The sequence below is a fragment of the Zonotrichia albicollis genome, chromosome 2, assembly GCF_047830755.1.
Source record: "Zonotrichia albicollis isolate bZonAlb1 chromosome 2, bZonAlb1.hap1, whole genome shotgun sequence".
NCBI classification, from domain to species: domain Eukaryota; kingdom Metazoa; phylum Chordata; class Aves; order Passeriformes; family Passerellidae; genus Zonotrichia; species Zonotrichia albicollis.
Window position 1 is genome coordinate 6,764,657 of NC_133820.1, and position 20,229 is coordinate 6,784,885.

Consider the following 20,229-nt stretch of genomic DNA (forward strand, 5'->3'; position numbering starts at 1 on the left):
ATTTAACTGCAGAAATCAAAGGATGATCATAGCACTTTCCTCTCCAATAGCCCCATAAAAGATTAGCATGCCTTAGCTTCTCATGTTGGGTGAGATATTCAGGCTTAGAACAGACTTCTGAATGCATCTTTTTAAGTAAAACAATTTAACAAAGTCTTACTTACTCCCTTCTTAAAATGCTACTTTTGGAATGAATTGCCATTGAATGCAATTCTATATTCCACCATCCAAAGCCTGCAGTCCATCCAAACTTCCCAAATCTCCTCATGAGCCCTGAAATGGAGTTTCCTTTTCACCTTGGTTCTGCACACAAACCTGACTAGATATGCATCCAAAGTAGTTTTCTTTCAATGACATTTTTAATGCATTCCCAAATATTTCATTTTCCTTATTCTGCCTTGAGAGCACTGCTTTATTATTCTAGAAATATCTCTGTCCTCATTCATCAATACATTTCTCCTTTTCTACTTGTCCCCCAGGGTCAACCTTAAATATCTTAAAATAGATCTCTTACAGGTACTAACAGCAAAATACTTTTTCATGCACTTTGTTTTCTTTATAAGCTATTTATGATAGGATAGAGCAAATTCTTAAAAGATCCTTCAAAACCACAGCATTAAAATACTTCTAGAAGGCACTTACTGGTTCTATGTAAATGCATAGTAACAAAAATAAGACGTTGCTCAGCACTGAAACACAAAGGGGAGCGATAAAATTGATGTGAATCACTTGAATTAGATGCATCAATAGTTTAATAACATTGACAGCCCACAGCTATTTGTATTTCTCCAGTGGATTCTTTAACAGTGAGAAGTACCTGGATGCACTGTGTTTTCATTCTAAGTTGTCTAAACTAACAAAAAATAAAATTCATGCCAGATCTGCAAAGTTGAGTAACCATCCAGACTGTGCCAAAATTGCTTTATTGCTTCAATTGCAATCTAGCACAAATATCTGTTTCCTATGCCATGGGACTAGAAATTAATAAAATCCCTTCTAATGAAACTATTTCATTACAAAAGCCCACCAATGTTTCTGTGTTATAGTTAAAAAGTGTGAAGGGAAAAGAAGGAAGACAAAGACAGAAAAACCTGATCAAAAGGGAGAAGGAAGGAAGAGGAAGAAAATTGAAGTTACTGCTTCCAAATTAATACATGGCTACATTAATATTTATGTAAGGCACCTGAAGGACTCAAACACCAAATTCTCTGCAGAGTTAAATCCTGGTTTAGTAAAAGCTAAATCTTTTAGCATTATGTATTAATACTACTATTTATAAACACATAATTATATGCTAAATGTTCAAAATAACATCTTCAACTTATGTGCTGAAAAAATGCACCACAGATAACTCATGACAGTAGAAAGACAGATGGATTTTATTCTTAAACATAAAAGGATTTTTAAAAAGCCCTGCCAATTTAGCAGTAACCTCTGGGATTCTAAAATTGTGGAGGAAAGGTAAGCCAAAAAGGATAATCATTGTGACAGATATAACTTCTATTTCCATTGGTGGCTTTTTTTTCTTCTGTTCTGAAAATATGTTTTGATTTCTGAGAGTTGGCACAAGTTTTGATTTAAAGAGTACTTACAACTAGCTGATTAAATATTTGTGGTACTCAGCAGTAAAAAGAAAAATATAAATGCATAATGAATGAATTAATATATCTGTGTTGCTGATTCTATTAAAATGTCACATGAATTTCATGAGGTGAAATTCTTGGAGTAAGGAATGCACCCATAACTCCAACCCAAGAAAATGCCCAAAATCCCTTGATTCCCACAAAACACACAGATCCATGAGGGACTTGAGAAGTTTTCTTGATAGCTGAATCTTCAGTAAATAGAAAAGGAAACTGCTGAGCAATTATATAAAGCATAAGGTGCAATTAAGCATTTATTGGCATTTAATTGTTATTAATTGTGCCGCTTTATGTAGTAAATCACCAATTACACACAATATGCTGAGCTTAATTGCTGTGCATAAAACCCACGTGTGTTTGCACATATACACACACATATACACACATTTTCACAAAGCCAGCTACTATATCTCATTGTTCTTAATTAAGATGGAAATCAAAACCACTATTAGAAGTTAATTTCCAAATTCATTTATTGGAAAGTGGAAGATACACTTCCAATAGGGTATTTATAGAAAGGAATCAATACTTTCATAATAAGATTATTATTTTGCCCTCCTGCCTTGCACTGCTTGTGTTTTTAAAAGGAAATACATTCCTTCTGAAGACCGTGGAACTGACATCCATCATTCCTGGACACCAAAACTCTCTTGATTCACATCAGAGCTAGAGCTTGGGGAAACCACAGAAATTCTCTCAGACAGCAGCTCCAAACTGCCCCAGCAACATCCTGGAATGCTGGATTGTCCTTGACCTCTTGCAGAGCCTGCTGGAACCAATGCCAATTACTGTCAGTTCTGTTGGTTTGCTCCGCAGTGTAGGCACCTGTAGACTCTGAAATCAAACAGGATTGCAATTGCCTTCACCCAGGTCACCACACAGCCATCAGCTGTAACAACTGTCACTCATTACTGAAAACCTGATCAGATTGACAGTACACATATGAAAGCCACCTTTTCCCCCCTCCTCAAATCCAGACTATCAATTCCCCACATTGAAAGGAGTTAGCCCTTTCCCTTCTTCAGAAGTTTGTGTTGCTACCCAAATCCATTAAAAAACTGCAGTTAAATACATGTCTGTGCTATAGTAAACTAGTAGAAATGCAAAGCAATTTGCCTGCAACAAAGAATATTCTCAAGCCACTTGTTCCTCAACAACACATGAAAAGAGTATTTGCATGTCCTGGGTGGGAGAAAACAGGGAGGAGGGAAGGGAGAGAGTGAACTTGTGTTCTGGCAGGGTAACAAATTCAGATGCTGGTGGAATTGAGACAGAAAAAGCTCAAATCAAATGTCTCTCACAATTGCACATGGCTACCAGCATTTTTTAGTTATTTAAAGAGGGCCCTATTTCAGTCACCCTTGCCAATACAAGGCCTAAAAATACAGAATAGCAACAGCAAATTTTAGGTTATCAGTCTTTAATGTAAGCTAATAAAGGAACAGTTCAAGTCTTATAAAGTGTTCTGCTAGCCTAACTGCCAAATAACAATTAGGTGGAATATGCTGACAAGTTCCCCCAGAAAGGGAAGTTCAACTCACACCAGGATTGGTGCCAAGGAGCATTTGTGACAAGCCACAAGAAGCTCAGGACTTGACAGTTGCTCTGCTGAACATCACAGAGCTAACTTCTCATTATTTTTCATGAAATTACCAAGCTCACATAAAAAGCTTCCTGTTGAGCTACTGCCCCAGGAAAGCCCAGCACATCAGAACAGAGACATCTCTTCATCCTGCTAAAAATGTTCTTCCCCATGCCATCTCCCCACCTTCCTTTGCAAGAGTGAAACATTCAGGGTAAAAATAATTTAATCCAATAAAGATCATGGCAGGCTGGTCAAAGTCCAATGAAAGAAGAGAGGGTAAAGGGAAGATGAGAGTTCAATAAAATACAATTAGTAGTTTATAAAACCCATCAAAATAAGACAAACAATCAAAAAGAAAAAGCCAAATGACACCTTAGTTAGCAGAGGTCAACAAATGCATTTTTCACCCAATTTCTTAGAGATAAAGTTCAGAGATCTCAGAGAACAACATGATTGTCAGAGTGGCCTTCCCTCAAATCAAGGGGAAATGTTTTAGTAGTGAGAAACAGTGTTAGTATTAAGTTGTTAAAACTCTTGTAGAATCTATTGTTAACAACTCAGTACTCCCCTCCTCTGGGCAAAACCAAACAAAACAGAATTCAGTAAGACTGTCTTCCTATTCCTGTGTTCCAAATACTTTTCCTTTATATCTATGTAAAGGATATTATTTTTAATTTACCAATTCAGATTTAAGGTTGTGACAGGTGTAATGGTCATTACAAGCAACAGACATGCTGTACTCAGACTATCACAACACATTATGCCTGCCAATAAAAGTCATTAAATTGATGAAAAAGCTAATATTACCTCAAGAACAAAATTGTGTTACTTCTTGCCCCCATTTCTCTCCCTGTTTTTCTGTTTCTGGCTGTTTATCTTACTGTTAACAACTGAATTAATAATTGACTGGCTATTAAAAATAACAAGTCCCCCCAGCTGAACACTGAAAGTCCTCCCTTCTTGCACACTGAGAAATTCCAGAAAGTTGATTCTTTGCATCTCAAGGACATCAAAATCAGGCCAAGTATCTCATAAAACATCATTTTTTTCTACTATACTTTGCTCTTCAATATATGTTAGTACTCCAACAACACCAACTGCCATCACTGATGGAAACATTATGGAACATTCCAAGGAAGCTATTCAACGAAGCAGCTGAAATAGAAAGTATTATTCCTTAATATATTTTGCTTGTTTTAGTGGGAGATTAATACCTTTTTTCAGAAATTAGGCTTATATAAAGGTAAACCCTATGAATCTCCTGCAGAGTAACCTTCAGTGTAGAAGGGACATGCTATTAAAGCAACAGGTGAACAGGACACAACAAGGCTGAAATGCATTGAAAATATTTAAGAAAAAAAAAGTTTCTAAAGCAAAAGTAGTCGATATTCCTGGCTAATACACTGGATCCCATTACTATATTTCCACTTGTTTAGTATCTCTATCACGTCTTCAACAAATATTTTGTCCCACTGCCATGATTCATACAAATGCTTAAAAGGCTACAGAATCACAGTGCTTATTTTACACTTAAAATAATTTCTTCTCAAGTAGATTTTTAGATACAGGAACCAATTAGATTCAGGCTACTAATTTCTTTCATTCCATGAACATACATACAGCAAATGACAAAATACTAATTAACGGGAATACCTAACAAGACAGTGAAAAGCATGCCATGAAACAAGGTTTTTACCCTAACACAACAATTTCTGTTAAAATCAGAAATTTTATTAGAAAATTCTTCCTTTTGATATCTGCATTTACAAGCTGTATTGAAAATACTGTTTGTTTGCAGTAGCTTGAATTTTATTAGAAACATTATATTTTTCGGTTAAAATTTAGGGAAGAAGCCCTACAAGTTGAAACATGAAAGTATGAAAACTGTCACGAAGTTGAACAGCCAATATTGAAAATAATGCAGAAAAAAACCAGCATACAAATGAGACAGAGCCCAATTATGACTTGAAGAAACGAATAAAAATAGCTGGTCCTAAAAAAGGGAAATAGACACTTTAAATTGCACCTTTTGATGGGTAACAACCATTTGAACTGTGCTGTCAAAATATGATTTACCCAAAGGACGTGTTTTCTCAATTAATGGTAGGCTAAAGAAGACATTGATGAAACTCCTCTGACAATCCACCTCTCTCTCCCTTACTTCCTCCAATGTCAGATGGAAATAAGCAAAATAAAAATAGATCCATTGGTGAACACAGTAACAAATTGGATTGTGGAAAATTTTGCTTTCTCCTACAATTTTTAAAAATCTTTTCATATGTAAGAGGAAGACAATGATGGAAAACAAAGATCACAAAAATCAGCTCATCTGTATCCACTAAAAAACCCAATAGTTCAGAAAAATCACAAAAATTGAATTATTCAACTTTTATTTCACCCTTAGATCACTTGCTGATTTTTTTTTTTTCTTTTTTGTCCTTGTTGTTGTTTTATAGTTTACAACCTTCTCAATTTAGAAACAGGTTTTGGTGAAAAACTCCTACTACTACCTGCAATTGTGTCTTCTAATCTTGCTTCAAGCCCCACATCTTTTAGTGAAAAAAGATAATATTTTTCATAATACTAAGGTGGTTTTCTGTTCTATTTACACACCAACTCAGACAGGTTTTTTTTTTTTCTGTAGAAGAATGCATCCCAAACTGATGCAATCTGCACTGTGAGACTCACAGAAATTCCAAGTTATTCTCAGCTACAGCAATCACCATTTCAATTATAATGAATACTCCTGACCCCAGGCTAATAAAACCAGTATCAATTAACAGCAACTTAATATTTAGCAAATAATGTAAGTGTGATGCAGGAGCATCAAATTCTTGAACATGTTACAGCAACAGATGTTCTGATTGCTTTTTTCTCTGTCATTTGCTTTCAGATGTTCCGGGTCCAAGTCTTTGTGCTCCCACGTTCTTGTACAAAGCCTTGCAAAACCCAGTCTCCTGGACAACCCTAAACTACAAATAATGAATACCAAGGCATCATAAAAACTGAACATAAAATGCCCCAGCAGGTAACCGTAATGACACTGCTCGAAGATTATAGTACACTAAAGCTTCAGAAGGTTGCATAATAAAATTGCTAAGTGATTAATTTAATATACCAATCGCTGCCACAGTGATTGCAGAGGCAAGGTATGAGCAGCTGTAGAATATGCAAATGTCTGGCTGGTACAGCCAGGTGTGAAGAACTGAAGTGAATCCTGACATCCCCAAACACAGAACCACTATGAACTCCTACAGCTGAAGTGCAGGTTTATTTTGTGGTATTCTGCCTTGCAATAAGGTCAAAGCAGAAATATGCAACCATATGTTTTGCACTAGACCATTTATTCCATAAATGTTTTACATTTTATCAGTGCTACTGCCTGCAGTTTATTCCTTTGTATTATCACCACTGTGGTCACCACCTGCATTAAAGTTCCATGTTAAACATTTTCCTGATGTCTCCACACCAAAGGATCAGCTTCATCTACCTACATTTTCCAAACGGGATCTCCATATTTGTTCAACTTTCTCTTTATTATGGGCAAGTTCTGATCTAAGCCTAAAGCATGGAGGCAATCAATGCTGAAAAACGACTAGAAATTGTTTCTTTATTCCACTCCTCACTGAATAGAAAGCTTCCATTATCTCCCTCAACATCTTTACTCTATCAATTTGACAGGGGCACATGGTTCTACACTCCACTGCCCTCAGTCCAGAACTGTACACAGCTTTTCCATCTTTTTCTAATAAAAGCATGATAAATGATATTGTCTAGCAAAAACTACTTGTCTTCTCTCATAAGTGTCATCTTCCTTCTAATTGCTCTATACTTTATCAAAATGCATATTAGAGTAAATATCCAGTGCCAGTCAAAACTTAGATGCATGAAATACTAAAGCTTATTTGAACAAGCAGAAAATGGAAATCATTACAGCACAATAAATGCTAAACTAGTTAAGCCAGGATGTAAGACACCTGTGATAAAATTTACACTATGATATCCTAACGTTTTTTGACAGATCACTGTACCTGAAAAATATTTGTCTTACAGAGAAACATTATTTAAGATGCACTCTTCAAAGATAATTGGAACAAAATGGCAAACAGAAGAATGTTCACTCAAGGAAAGATTTTATCAAGCCTGGGATGGCAAGACAGCACACTGGTAACTGTGAAAGCAAAGCATAGCAAACGTCCAGGGAAGTCCTTGAAATTACAACTTCCATAAACTGGGATCTCCTGCCTTCCCTGTGGGTCTGTCAGAACAGACTCCCCTCTGCAGATTTGTTTGGTCCTTGCTAAAATGAGCTCTGATTTTCCTAATGGGGTCCTGCTTCTGCAGGGACCCAAAACACCAATGATGGCCTTTTTTACTTTTTCTCTTTACTATCCCATTAAATTTCTGCTTTTCAGACTTTAATAAAGCTGACTGTAGAGCATTGATGAGCTGTGGTACTGTCTGGTGACATGTCCTGTGAACCCTTTTAAACCTATCACCTTTTACTTGTTTGCTTGTTGCGAGATCCTTGAGGACTTAAGTTTCCCAAATCAAAGTAGGTGCAAACTGAAAAATTATACATCTTTACATTCTATAATCCAGTATAACTCAGCAACTTGAATGGTACACCTCAATATTTAGAAAAATTCTTAAGAATTTCAGGAGGGGCGTGGTATGACTGATTTCACTGGGCAGCATAAAAAAGATGAAGTTGGGGTCTTGACCAAGCATTGTACTGAATAGTAAAACTGAAAATGTTTCATACTACTGACCTCTCCAACACCACATCCCTCATACATCACATCCCACCCTCCTCTCCTTTCTTCCTTCCAACATCAGGAGTTCAATCCCAAACACACAACAGCTGTGGAGGGACACAGCTCTGAGGACAAACCAGGCAGGCAGTGGTGCCAGAGCAGTGCATCTGTCTCCAGCCCCTCACTGCAAAGGAGAAGCTGCTGCAGAAATTAGTCCAGGCTGGATTACAGGCAAAAAGAAAAGGAATCAGGCATAAAAGACCAAATATTGCCAGACAGGGGCAATTTAAACCCAGGATTAGCACTGCAGTTATGTCAAAACTGCAGTGACAATCAAAATTATTAATGACAACAAAGATACTTTCAGAATTCTGACACTACAGAGCTATTGATGTGTTGCCCAGTACTTTCTTGTATGGACAATAAAACAGGCCTCTTTATATTAAATTGTCCCTTTAAATGTGAACTAAATCAATATCAAGTTCGGTTGTCTCACCATAAAAGCTAAAAAAAGACCCCAGATGAAGCTCAAGCCTCTTCCTCTATGTTTTATCAAGCCATTCTAAAAATACTCTTTTTCAGTTAGAAAACAGAGGTTAAAATTTAGTTTTTCTAGCATTTTTCAGACATATTCTACTAAAACCAACTGAGAGCTTGCCTGGTCATGTTGCAGAACTCAAAGAGTCTCTGCTCTTGGTATCACAACTGCTATTCTGTTCCATTGAGCAGAATATGATTTTGGCTATATAAATTGAAGCATATACCTACTAGTATTTTATTCTTGAAATAATTAAATCAGCCAACAGATTCCACAAAGTAACCACTCTCATAGCTTCAGTTTGCTGCTTGGTTTACCTTTTAATACAGCCTCAGGTAAGGAGAAGCAAAGGCAGTCATTAACAAGGTAGCTTTAAAAAACACTCTGCTGTGGCTTTATTTATCTGTGCTGCAAACTCACTTTATCTGCTTGCCACTACTGCTCAATACTGTGTGCACAACCCATATAGTTACTTAAAGCACTCCCACAATAAATGGACTGAAAAACTCAGAAAAAAGGGGAAAAAAAACCCCACAGGAAAATAAGATACAAAGTCCACATCTGACTTATGGAATAAGGTGTTCCTCATAACTTCATAACAAGAATCAAACTAAACTCATTTTTGCTATTATAATTTTCAAAGTGTCCAATAAATCTATGTATGCTCTATATTTGCCACATCAAACAAGAACTTAGATGATAGAGTCCCTTCCCCAAAAACTAACAGGATACAAATTGCTTTTAATTAAAAATTATAGGAACCGAGCTTGAAAATACAGTTTGGATGGAGAAAACAAAAATAACATTGCTTGAATATTAAAACAAGAAAGAGTTTAATGGTGAAACTTTCTCCATGGGAAATTATTTGTTTAACAGAGCAGGTGCTTAATCATTCTCTCCTGTTTTCACCCTTGGGCTTTACTTCTGAAGCACCATAATCAAATACAAGGTTACAATGAAAAGCTGCTTCAGTGCCCCAGTGCTCAGATCACATTCTCTTATTGAGCTCCCTGCCCTTTCCTACCTGTCCTTCCCCCCTCCCATCTTCAAACAAGAAGTACAGCTTGATCTTTTCCTTGATCTTTCTGTAAAAAGCAATCTATAATATTGACCTCTAAGAAGCTGCTAGCAATTAGATTTCCTGAGGGATTACCAGGGTGAGGCCAGTGTTCGATGACTCAGGAATTGCAAAGTATTCCAGGACTTTTCTGAACAAAACTCCTGCACCTGGAATAGCTGCAGAAACACCTTGGCTGAGCAAGACTCCTCAATCTACCTCCCCCTACAACTGCAATTTTTGCTCCCTGTCAATCCACTCTGGAACAGCCCTTCAATCCCACAAATACCCCTCAGCCACATTTTCCATTCCTTATAAAAGCATTCTCAAGTATGGGCACAGGGAGATGGGAAATTTGCCTTTTCTTTCCTTAATGGAAGTGAGAACTGCAAACAAAATGACCATGTGTGTCTCCAAGAAGGATAAAAAGAGCAGATAAAGCCCTGCCTACTCTCTGCATACAGAAATAATTCTCATTGCTCAATAAAAACAATTATTCATTAAGAAGAGGGCTCTCAGCCACTATAGCACTGAACAAGTCATACTCTTATACTGTCTTCCTTATGAACAATTATTTACAATATAGAACATCATAGGAGCTTAAATTACATTCAGTAGCCATCAGAGGTAAATATTTCTTGAGAAATTTCTCCGTTGAAAATTATTTCCCCACATACCCAAGCTCAGCTGTTCTTTAATAAGTTACTCTGCAAGAAAAATATAATTTGGCTGTTTTCCCACATTGGGAGGACAAGCAACTCTTAGGGCCAGATCAATTTTTGGATGAAGCCTTTCATACCATCTAAGACATTTTTTAAGGCATTTTTCCAGACAATTTTTATCTCCCAAATACTACAACAAAACCTATTCAGGCAACAGAGTCAGCAGACCTCAGGCTGTCCTAATATCCCCTTTATTTTCACAAGCTGAACCATAGGCCACTGAGGTGTGTATTGACCATGATATTTAGAATCTATACATCACCTGGCCTTTGAAATAAGTTTCTTTCAGATGATTAGTGAAAAACTGGTTCAGTGTGTAGCCATCAACATACAAGCCCTCCCACAGACAGAACAAATAAATGCAACTTTCAGACCATAACAGCACCAACTCATCCAAAACTGAATGTATCCTGAAATCACTAAGAATCTCAGACATATATTTGTATTTAAAAAGTTTGATTCTGGATGGAAGTGCCAAACTGCTTGATGGTTTTTTGGGTATTTTCTTTCTTTTTTTTGGTTTGTTTTTGGTGGCTTTTTTTCATTGTTGTTTGGTTGGTTTTTGTGCTGGATGTTAAACGAAGACACCTGCAAGGAACTGCAGCATTCACCACGTCCTGAACAATCTCCCTGGGTAGAGTGCATGGAAGTGCTTAAAGGAAGAAGCCACTTGGTAATTATTCTCTCACTTTTTTAAGTAACTGAGAAGTCCATCCAAGCAGTGGACAGCAATTCTTTCATGTAATTGAGTGGAAGTACAACTGTGATTTTTTTTTCAATATCGCAGCCACAAAAAGACGATGTTTTTTAAATCTTTTCAACACAGCATTGGCAAAATCATCCAATTTCCTTCTCTTTCACTCACTAAAAACAAAACCAACCTCAATCAACATAAGTGGTGTTTTAGTTTAAGTTTAGTACATCAAATTAGGAGAGAAAAAGAAGGGACTAAAGAGCCCCCTTTCAAAAAAACAAACTTTGTATTGTTCATTATGTATACATAGGCACCACAGACATAGGTTCATAAGTAAAAAACAAAAGCAAAAAATCCACACCTCAACATTTTTCTGTCAGTGATAGGCTAAATTTGGTAAATGCCCGATTTAAGAATATTAGTTTCCCTCACATTACCAAGTCTAGTGGAATTCCTAAGTAAGAATGTCCCAGAAAACTGAGATTTTTCCAGTGAGAGGAGACAGTACAATCAGAACAGAACACAGGAGCACAGAAACAAGCAAATTTATAGCAGGCGTTTGTACAAAACTTAAGATTGACTCAGGTCTTGATTATATAAAGCATGTTAATGGTATTTCAAACAGTGAATTATTATTACATAAAACACCCCAATTCAAAAATAAAACAAACCCACAGGAAAAAAAAAAAAAAAAACAACACCAAGAACACCACCCACACTAACAACAGGGACTGAAAACCCAAACTGCTGAAAAGCCACTTGACATTACCAACTGTATGATGCATTAGAGACTATTTACTGAATATCTAATCCAAAACAGATTCTCAGAGCATAAGAGAAATAATCTGCTTAAAGAGTTCACCATGGCATGGAAAGCATCATCCTTCTTTGACTTTATTGGTGGAGTAAATCTTCATTTAAAAGAAAAGGAAGGCAAGAGAAAGGTATCATTTATCTCTGAGAATGCCACATGAGGTGAATGCACCATCATGTCAAAGCTGGTAGACAAAGTCACTTTACAGGGAACTAGCATGGCTGCTTTTCACCTGTACTATTCACTTTTGCACTCCTCAAAATTCCCTATTAGCAGTCAGAATTAAATAATGATAGATTGAATTTTTCCTATTGAAAAACCATAGAGTTTGAGTTAACAGACAAGCGGTTGCAACAAAAACAGCATACTAGCAAAAATACTAGCAAAAACCCATGATCCAAGTGTGCAAAAAATGTGACCTAAGTAGTGAGTGAAGGGAGGAAAGAGTAGGATGGGTTTTGCATACTCTGAATCTGGCATTTTGTCCCAGATGTAAACAGAAAAAAATTACTCCAGGCTGGCAGTGATGAAAACATATCTAAAATGAGGAAGCCCCTCAGTCATCTTTTGGGATTTGAGGAAGAGCTGTTCTTTATTTGGCATTTTTGTGCTAGTCCAGATCAAACAAACCAGAGATTTTCAAAGTGCTTCAAGCTCCTATTGATTTCTGCTCCTTTCTGAAACCGATCCAGAGTTTAACACCAGCATTTCTGCCCTCTCTCAGATTCCCCTTCATTTATCTCTCCTTTTTTTTTTCCTTTTCTTCATCTTTTCATTCCATGACTACCTTTGTGAAAAGGGTTTTGATTTAGCCAATCAGGACTTTCTATTGCAACACTGCCATGAGTCAATGAGCAAAAAGCCCAGCAAAATCGATGACTAAGGGCAGAGAAAGATGAATTTTGGCACAGTGAGCTGGGATGATTGAAAACTTGCTGCACCAGATGCTCATTACAGAGTCAGGCCACTTCAGCACAAAGTTATTTGGACTTTGCTGGGAGCTGTACTCTGATTTGAGGAGCTAAAATTCAGACAGCCTGTAATTCAGCTGCAAAGGTGCTAATCACCAGTAAGGTAGCAGACATTTTAATGAAAAACATTTAACTGCTAGAGAAATAAGCAGTCTGCACCCTAAATGGGTTGAGCTTGGCAACTGTGTGCCTTGGCTTGTACTGAGTAGTAGAAACCATGGGTTAAGCTGTGGCTACCTAAGCAAATCTGCCAATAGATGACTGCATGAATAAAAACATCATCATCTTCTTGTAATTTTTACAAATGTGCCTTATTCTACTTTCAAGCAAACAATCATTGATGAGAAAACAAGTTTTAAGCTCATAGTGACTAACTTTTTCCACCCAGAAAACCTTCAAAAGCAAGACTCGTCTTACATTACAGAACAAACAAACCCAGAAAATTATCATCTCTGCCTCAAAAATGTGGTGAAAAACATTTCAAGATAGATTTTACTTGCCAATTGTCCCAATATTATTGTTGCAGCTGAAATAATTTTTAAAAATAGAAGTATGATAGCAGTTGACATTGGATTAAGGAAGTTAATAATTAAGAATTTAAATGTGATCTTTAGTGTTAACACAGTTAAGATTTCAGCACTACTTAATCCATGAAATAAATGTAATATTATGCAGCTTTATTCTGTACTGAGTAACTTTTCCCCTCAATAATGAGAGAATTGCTTAATGCAGGATCAAAGTCACAATTACTTTTTCTCACTGTCTGCTGAAACTACAAAGCAGCCTAGAAAAATAAAGCCACCATGTATAGAAGAGGAGAAAGGAAAATGAACATTTGCTAGGGAGCAATGATGAATAAATAGCAGAAAGAGCATTGTTACAAAGCATAAAAGAAGGAACTCCAAAAGGCAGGGAAGTACGTGCCAAAATTTGTACAGAGAAAATAGAATATAGACACTGCATTAAGAAGCTACAACATGTCACAAGAAAATATAATTGCAACATATAAATTTATAACACTGCATCAAGTGCTTCATTTGAAAGACAAAGATGAAATAGTGAATGTCTAAATGAAGAGCCAGGAAATGTCTAAAATAATTTACCTTACAAAGAGCAGTAATAATAATTCACTTCAAAAAGAACCTCCTCCAACCAGTAAGAACAATAAGCATAGGAATTATAATAATAGAAATTAATTACAAAATGGATCTACACGGAGTCACTTGGGGTTTTTGCCTATATGTTCCACGAAACCTCAGGAGTTCATTAGGCTGAATCCAGTTCAGTAAATGCATCTGAAGCTATGGCAATGCTTTTATTCAGCCAGATTGAGCTCAAGACAATTTTCCTGAGTATATTCACAATAAGGGGTTGACATTTTATTAATAAACCATACATAATATTATCAAAAAGGGCCCTGGTTTTCATTCTGCTTAATGGACTATATTCAAGAGACCACAATCATATCTGAAACCTGTTATTACTTCCCTAAAATAGCAGTAAGTGAAACGATGCCATTCATACAGGTTATTTAGCAGGGACGAAAAGAATCAGTAAAGCCACCTGACACACAGCACTACAAAAAAAGCAAAAAACCACCAACAAACCCATGCAGGCCTGTAGCAGAGAAAGAAAAAAAATTGACCTTAAACAAGCCTGTTGCACATGAGTAAAAAACATAAGTCTCTTTCTTTTAAATACTGGATAGTGATTTTCATTATTCTCTTCTCCTGGAAGTTCTATAAACCTAAAGAAGAAACTTACATAACATAAATATGCCATGGACTGGCCAATAAATTAAAGCTCATCTCACTGACTATGGTTCAACAGTCATGCTTACTAGATACATTTTAAGTATTTAGAACAAGACAATATCAAGCTGCCTTTTAGAAAAAATTGTGTAAGAAATCAGGGACTTGAATGACACAAAAATTACTTGCATTTTTCTACTTTAAGCTCATGGTTGCAAGCCTGCAAAAAAAAAAAATCCAATGTAAGCCACGAAAATGGCATGGTTAAAGTCTAAAAAATTTTTAGAGTAAAAATATTTAAGAAGTGTTCTAATGTTAAAATGTCAAGAGATATGGAATACTCCACATACTGTATCTATAGTATAGTAGGATAGGAAAACAGACTCCATGCAGAATTTTACTACTGTTGTTGGAATATGAGAACTGAATCAACCATGAATTTCTCATTAAAAATTACTATTTATTCAACTCCAATAATTTTTACCACTTATTATTTGGAAAATGCAGCAGTTTGAAAAATATTTCTCTAATTAAAACTAGATGTGGTCAGTTTCTGTCCAAAAGCACAGACAAAAAACCAAAACTACTTCATGCCAGCATTGACACCATGTTGATCTTGAATTGTGGAAAACCCTGTCCCTCCTATGTGAGGGACACAGGAGGGCATTAAAATCTCAGATATTCACATATACACAAGTTGCCTGGAACCGCTGACTATTCTCTGAAAAGCCTCCTTCATTCTCATTGAAGCATCTGGCACTTACTAAAAAATTATATTTGTCTCAAAGCTTCCACACACAACACAAATAAGGAAACTACTAAACTGTTTATCTGACCCGTCTTCCTATGTGGCTTCACATGATTGTAGCTATACAAGAAGAGAGGAGACTGAAATTTCTGGGCAGAAATAAAACCAAGTCTTTTCTCATTGCTTGCAGAAGGGATTAATTTATGCTTTCTTCCTTTAAAAAAATCCCTCAAAAACAAGCAAACAAATAAAGCTGAGTAAATAATGCATATAAACTAAGGCAAGGGAGGCAACTGAGAAGGCATAAAATGGGTTTTACTGGATGAAAGTTAAAACAGAATAGAAAGGGCCTGGAGTGAGGAATGTGAGCAAATAGCTCACTCACCCTCACTGCACAGACACCCAACAATCACAGCCCTATCCATCAGAACAGTTGGGCTTTCTACCCGTCTCCACTGCAAAATAAAAGTATGAGCACCATGGAAAAGAGCATTGAGGTAGCCAGACAGACCTGCTGGAAACTTTATTAATCGGTTTTCATTCTATCCTGATAAACAGCACAAACTGGACTAGAGTTACCTGCAAGGACAAGCAGCAACTTCAAGATATTCTGTGGCAGCTTAATTGCTCTGCTGCCTTTGCTGAGCTACCACAGGGACCAGGTTAACATCTGTCTTTTGGAAGATGTGTAACTTCTGAAATCAAAAACAATCTCAAGGATTTTCACTTATTTATTTCTTTTGCATCAAATGAAGAGTTCTTCTATCAATACACATTTTCAGCCCTCAATGAATACCACCTCACTTATCCTCCCTTCCCTGGCTTCTTTCTTCTCCTACCCTGCATCCTGCAAGCTGAAAGGAGGACAATATACTTTGTTTATGTTAGAAGTTACATTGCATGTTTTCTGCACTGTAAGCAATCAAACAAAAACATAACAAGATGTTCAATTAAGCTGCAGATCACAGACAAAGTACATCATGCCCTGTAGCAACACCTCCCATTCAGTGCACAGAAAAATGCTGCAGTCATGACAAATCTTGGAGAAGTTCCTCTTAGTAATTACCCTGTTTAATTCATGTTGTTGTTTCATGGCAGCTTTGATATGGAAAAATATTTAGAGCTGCACTTAGCTGTTAACTTGCTCTATATTCCATGTTTCCCAGGCCAGTGTGACTGCCTTCAGTCATTTACACCATTTATATCATGTACATAAAACACCAGTCAGAGTCAGCTTCACAGAAATAAGGAATACTACACAAACAGCTCATCCTCGCCACTGTTAAAGGCTGATTTGTCACCTTCCAACAGAAAGCCACAAAAGCACCTCCAAGCTGAGGTGGGCTAGTCCACACTGTGAATTACAAGTACTACAATATTCTATCTGCTGTATACACAAAACTCATCAAGATAAACAAACAAGAATAACCAAAGAAAACCAGGCTAAATGCACAAAGCAGCAACTGAAAGGAATAAAATCTGATTTTAAGCACTCTACAAAACCTCTCTTCTGTACATGCATGTACTAGCAAAAAAGCATTTGAAGAGTACAACCCAAGAACAACTTTTATTTAGGGATACCCAAACAAAACTCACGTCAAAATTGTCTTTTACAGAGTATATGAAAGAGAGAAGCTTCAAACTGATTTTTGTTTCCAAGGACTTGCAGATACTATTGAATAAATAATTTGGTTTGTAATTGCTGAGATCTCAGAATTGCTCCACAAGTAGCACTTGCATATATAAAAAAACCCTATCAAGTCTGAAGTGTTAGACTTCCTATTCTATAATTTCACTTTGAAGTACCATGCAGGCATTATAAAGAAATTTTTTGCCCTAGGAACACAAGGAGGGGTGGAGGGAGAGTCTTTGTTTTAAATGCACAATGCACATTTGTTTGGAAGGGTGGGGGGAAAAAAAATTGTGACCAAGACACAAAAACCACCCCCAAACAAACAAACAAAAAAATCAACAGAAAGCTAGCTCCAAGAGGTAAAGAACAAGTAACAGGTTATCAAAACATTATTTCTGCAGTTTCAGTCACAATAAAACAAGGCACAGCCATAGTATTCAAAAGCCTATTAAATTCAAATTTCATCTCAAACTGGGGCAAATAATTAAGTATTAAAGTTACCTGCAGATGGGAAAATCCTTTATCAAGGTGTATTTGAAACACACCTTATTTGTTAGACACGGTCCTGACTGCTCAAATGGTTGAGGTACTTGAGGAATTGTGCAGTTTGGCTGCACCTTGATTTTGGAGCTGCAGGGGAGTCAGCAGGACTGCAGTTCCTCTGGGTTTTGATAGCAAGTGCTATGCCTGCTTCCCTATCAGCTGAATTTTAAAGCTGCTCATCAAAAGATTTAGGAAGATGCTCCTGTTGTCATCAGTTATTCTCATATTCAGGAGTTTTACGGTTCAATTAACATCACAAGCCAAACCTAAATGTCCAGGGCAGGAGGGAGAATAAGAACAGGAGGGTGGAAGGATGGATTTGCTCTGGTTTGTAGAACCAAAGAGCCAAGCAGTGTTAACTACAAGAAAATGAAGGGTTCACATCAAGCTTTATGTAAAATAGAGAGAAATAGCAACCTGGCTACAAAAATAGGACTTAAAACTATCTTTTATTTTTTCAATAGTACAATAAAATGTCTCCAATACTTACAAAAGCCATTACTGCTGTAATGAGTAACAGAAGTCTACTCATAGAAAGATAAAAAGACCAAATTTAGTATGTAAGCAAAGCTGATATAATTAATCAAGGTATCAGAAAACATTCCTGCAGAAAATTTTAAAGGTAGCTATTATTTTAAAATGCAACTCAGTTTATTTATAAAATTCTGCATTTGGGTTATACACAGTATCCATCCACATTTAGTAGTTACTTAAAATGAAAATGGCATTGGTATTTTGCAACTGATTTGTTCCTAATAGTATTTATTAGCATATTTATGTTAAAGTTCCACTATACTTTGCTTAGCTTTTCATCTTAATTAAATACAATTCACATTATTTTGATACAGCATATAAAATCAATACAATCTACTCTACATTCAAGAGGTGTAAGTCACCAATATTTGGATCTATTCTTATACTATCAGAGGCTTCTCCAGTAGCTAATTAATGCTGACATAAGAATTCAAGGATTTTTGAAGTCCTGCTTTTATGTTAGCAGTTACTCATAGAATAAGGAAGATTTTTGTTCCTTACTAATTTTCATAGGCCAGGACTACTGCATTCAAAGCTATACTTCTAAAGAGAATCCAAGCTAGAACATAAATCAATGGCCTTCATATTTCCTTTCATGAACTTGCCTTAATTTTGTTCATAGGATCCATGCAACTGTGACTAGCTCCCAACAACAGAAATGACAAGAGAGCAGACAGTAAATCACACTTTAGTTACTTCCTTTGGTAGCTTGAGATACACAGGCAGATGGAAATGATTCAACAATACTTTTAAAGTCTATAAATTACTGTCACCTTTGAAACAATTTTGGTTCCATCCATATTCTACACATTGTAATATTAATTAAGGAATCACTGAATGAAAAATAAAGAAAACAATAATGAAAACTACTGAATAGTTTCCTATGGGATGAATTACTGACCCTCAAAATCAAGATTTACATTCAGTTCCACGAGATTATCATTGGCTTCTCTGTATTTCAATTGAAGCAATCAGTTTAAGATTTGATAGCATAAGTTTTACAAAAACAGAATCTTCAAATTAGAGGAAAACACCGCTTATTGTTTCGGTAAGACATCTGAACTTTGAGGTAGTTTTAACAGTTGTTGAAAAGTTAACCTGCTACCTAAGTATATAAAACCAGACAAAATATCCCTATAACATTTCTTTCATCTTTTGTAAAAATTGAAATTTAAATATTTAAAGAAAAAAATTTAACAATCAAGTAAGTCATGGCTGTGACAAAAAATGACAGAACCCAAATAAGAAAGCCATAACAAAATGGCTATTCTGGCATCCTGAATTTACCCCATTCACTACATTTCTAATATAAATTCTCTGCCTTGAGGATTTGAATTCTCATGATTGTTGAGCATTTCTATGCTTTTTCCTCTACTCATGTATCCCTCTATACACGACATGCATCACATGGGACTACTCAGCATTTTTTAAATAAATTTCTAGGTTTCCCAGGTTTAAATCACGTCTCAAAAGTCTCACTTCCTAGAAGCATGCTCTTTTTGTATTTCTTGAATATCATGGTACAGGTATGATTGAATAAAACCTATTCAGTTTAGAACACATATCAGGTTTCCTAGAGAATCTGGAACCATGACCAAGACTTCTTTTAAACACTTCCTTCCTTCTTCCATCATTTAAACCAACTGGACATTTGACAATTTAAGCATCCACATTGATAACACACTCTCAGACAAAAACAATCACTAAATTCGCATGAAGAAAGTCCAATCTCACCAACTAAGCATTTTAACGAACGTTTAAACACCATTTGAAGTCAGAACTATTTTCCCCAATGTGAAGTCAGAACTATTTTTTTTACAAGTTTTCAATGTTTAAGTGTATTTTTTTACAGGTATGTTTCTATTAATTTTAATTTCTGACTGATATAACAGACATTTCCAATGAAAACTGCTGGCCCTGGTGCTGCTGGTAATGTTGTAGAATGCAATCCAGTAGAGCTGGGAATACAGCAAAAGTTTTTTACTGCCAATTTTACCCATCATACACTCAGTTGTTGATAAGAAGTAAATCCAGCATAGGCAAGCCACTTTGTTTAAAAGTCTTACAGAAAAAATTAGAAAAATAAAAACTTTTCCAATTATAAAAAAAAAAATTATGCAAATCCCAATGAAGAAATATATAAGGTGAGTATTAACATACAAACAATTTTTTTTCCTAATAACTTTTGCAGAGGAACTCTAACTCCACAGCATAATGCTAAACATTAAATTCAAAATAC

General features: G+C 36.0%; 1 protein-coding gene and 1 long non-coding RNA gene across 4 annotated transcripts in view; both read right to left on the bottom strand.

Annotated features, from left to right (window-relative positions):
* CADM2 (cell adhesion molecule 2) overlaps positions 1-20,229 on the bottom strand; it is a 571,412-nt gene that overhangs the window by 445,757 nt on the left and 105,426 nt on the right. The window lies entirely within an intron of this gene.
* LOC141727058 (uncharacterized) overlaps positions 1-20,229 on the bottom strand; it is a 263,365-nt gene that overhangs the window by 138,318 nt on the left and 104,818 nt on the right. The gene's annotated exons all lie outside the window — the stretch shown is intronic.